The 2648-nt window shown below is 44.9% G+C and overlaps 1 pseudogene; it reads left to right on the plus strand.

The window, feature by feature from the left end:
• Window positions 1-1187: 1187 nt before the first annotated feature.
• Window positions 1188-2136, plus strand: LOC102492178 (developmental pluripotency-associated protein 4 pseudogene; annotated as a pseudogene).
• Window positions 2137-2648: the final 512 nt, after the last annotated feature.

Genomic DNA, 2648 nt, shown 5'->3' on the forward strand with positions numbered 1-2648 from the left:
GTCTCATGTTGTCACTACCACCATCATCATCATTTACTGTGTTCCACATGGTGTCCTACATGCTTTACATGCATCAGCTCAGCTGACCTCACCGTAACCTTGTGAGGTTGGTTCTGTCATTAGACACTTGTAGATGAAGAGCCTGAGGGATGTAGAGAAAATTTTCAAACTATGAGAGCTAGCAAGAGAAAGAGTCAAGGTTCAAACCTGGGAAGTCTGGCTTCGGTGCCAGAGCATTTCACCACATACTACCAAGGTCGCATATACCACCCGGTTCCCATACAAGGCCAAAGCTGGTGAGGAGTCAGGAGTCAAATGCACATTGATCTGCCTCCGGTATCCCAAATCTCTATTGTAAGACTCTTCTGTCCCTCTCATCATACATTATCACACTGCTTTATGCTGATCAGACTTATACCTCACATGTTAGTTCATTTAATTAGCAAATTAGGACCAGCAAGATGGCGTAAGGGTTACATCACTGGACTCCCACATAGCTGACTGCAATTCAAGTTCTGGACCCCGTAGCTTGAAACTCACACAGGGCATGTATGCATGTGTGCCATAGCTTGAAACTCACACAGAGCATGTATGCATGTGTGCCCAAAATCCTGAGAGAAGGATGGAGAAGAAGGAATGGTGATATGACCACCAGCCCCCAAGGGGGTGATCTCTCACTTTCTGTTTCTGTCTGTATTTCCAGTGAGCGCACGTGCTCTATAGCAAAAATCCCTCTAAAAATAAATATACAAATAAATAAAAATGATGATCGAATTAGCCCTATGAAGTATAATACTGAATGAAGAAGAGAGTGCAAATCCTATGTCATCTAAATAAAGTCTCAGAGCTAATGGGCCTTCTGAACCAAGAGATCTCATCACTACAGGCAACTTCTCTTATCCAGAATCTCAATTTGGGGCTAGCAAAAGATCAATCTTCAATCTTGTATATTATCCAATACAGGTTCTGGGTGTTATTTTTATTTATTATGGAGATTTTAGGGCTGTGGTGGGGGAGTGGGGGTAGGTTTTTCCACAAGCAAACTTAACCATGGCAGATTCCTGACCTGAGACTATATCATTCTCTAAATCTCTATTGGTGTTACCTGAACACTGGTCAGTAACTGATGGTGATTAAATTCTTGGTCTGGAAGAATTTTCCTTTATCAGCCTGATCTATTTCAGAATATGGAGCATGTACGAGACAAGGGATGGAAATCCACAGAGAAGTCAAGGGAAGAGTATGGAAATCCTAAGTGTGAACAAGTGTCTGAAACTGAAGAGCAGCAGTGGGCTTCCAGTCAACCAAGCCCATCTACAGGGTTATTGGCAACCTCAGCAAAGGGGAAAAAAACAAACAAACAAAAATCTGCGAAGGATGACCAAGCTTCCTGTCCAAAGGAGAAGGCACAAAGCAATGACAGCCTACATCCTCAGAAAAAGATACCAATTCCCCATTGCCTTCTAAACTGCCACCAGTCAACTGGCTTCACTGAGACTTCCTGCGGGCTTGGTGCCAACAATTAAAGATCAGCTCCAAAGGCCAGAAATTTGATGCATAGAGGAGACTGTGTGCCTATGCTCATCCAAATCAGAAGGATATTCCTACCACAGCAAAAGAGGCCAGGATTGAGTCATCATTAAGAAGAAGTTAAAGATGAGCAGAGGGAAAGCATCTGCAGAAAGTCCCCAGGCAGGGATGTGTTCTGAAAAGGCTAATCCTCCAGAAGTGGCTCCTCCACCTGCAGAGACTTTGCCTAACCCCGAAGAGTCTGCAGTTCTCCTCGAGGGAGTTAATACAATTGAGGTGACAACCTCTGCCCCAGAGGCTGTGCTGGCCTCCTGGGCCGGGAAGATGGAGTCAGCAGTAACAGAGGCCGTGGAATCCCTACAAGAGGCCTATGGTGTCAGGTGGTGTGTGGTCCATGGGAGAAGTCTCCCTGCAAACAGGTGGTTGGGTTCACCTGCAGTTTCATGCTGGACAGGCTGGGCTCCTGAGAAGCAAAAAGGGAGAGTGTGTGCTCTCTTCCTACTTCCGGCCTGCAGTTTCCCACCCCTGCACCTGGAGGACAATATGTTGTGCCCGAAATGTGTGCAAAGGAACAAGGTCTTAATGAAAAGTCTCCAATGGGATTAGAATACCGAGAAAAGGGCACATCTGTGGTTGTAATTCATGTCAGGAAAGTTTAACAGTCCACTCTACAGTGACCAGATAGCTGAACTCTGGTCCTCCACACTGGCCAAGCTTCTTTCTGCTCAGAGGCCATGCAGACTGGTGGGATGCAGATGGTACCCTTGGACCCCCAAAAGTGCCTGCTGCCTCCCAGGTTGTACAGAGACTTGGAAAATGGAAAAGACTTTCACAAAGGGCTATCCATTCCATTATTAAGATGAACACGTTGTTCCTACTACCAACTGTCTACTCTCTGAACTAGAAAGGTCTTCAGCAGCTCTGTGAAGTGGGAACTTCCTCAGCGGTGCCGTGGAGATGGGACAGGAAACTCATTTGCTTTGTGTTTGATTTTTCCTCCTCCGGATACTGATGACTTAGAAGATGTTCCATTCTGACTGTAAATTTAATAGATGTCAATACTTTAAACCAAAAAAAAAAAAAACTTGGCCTTCCTAATTTTTAGTGATTAAAAATCT

This window comes from Tupaia chinensis, unplaced genomic scaffold, assembly GCF_000334495.1.
Source record: "Tupaia chinensis unplaced genomic scaffold, TupChi_1.0 Scaffold000402_1, whole genome shotgun sequence".
NCBI classification, from domain to species: Eukaryota; Metazoa; Chordata; class Mammalia; order Scandentia; family Tupaiidae; genus Tupaia; species Tupaia belangeri.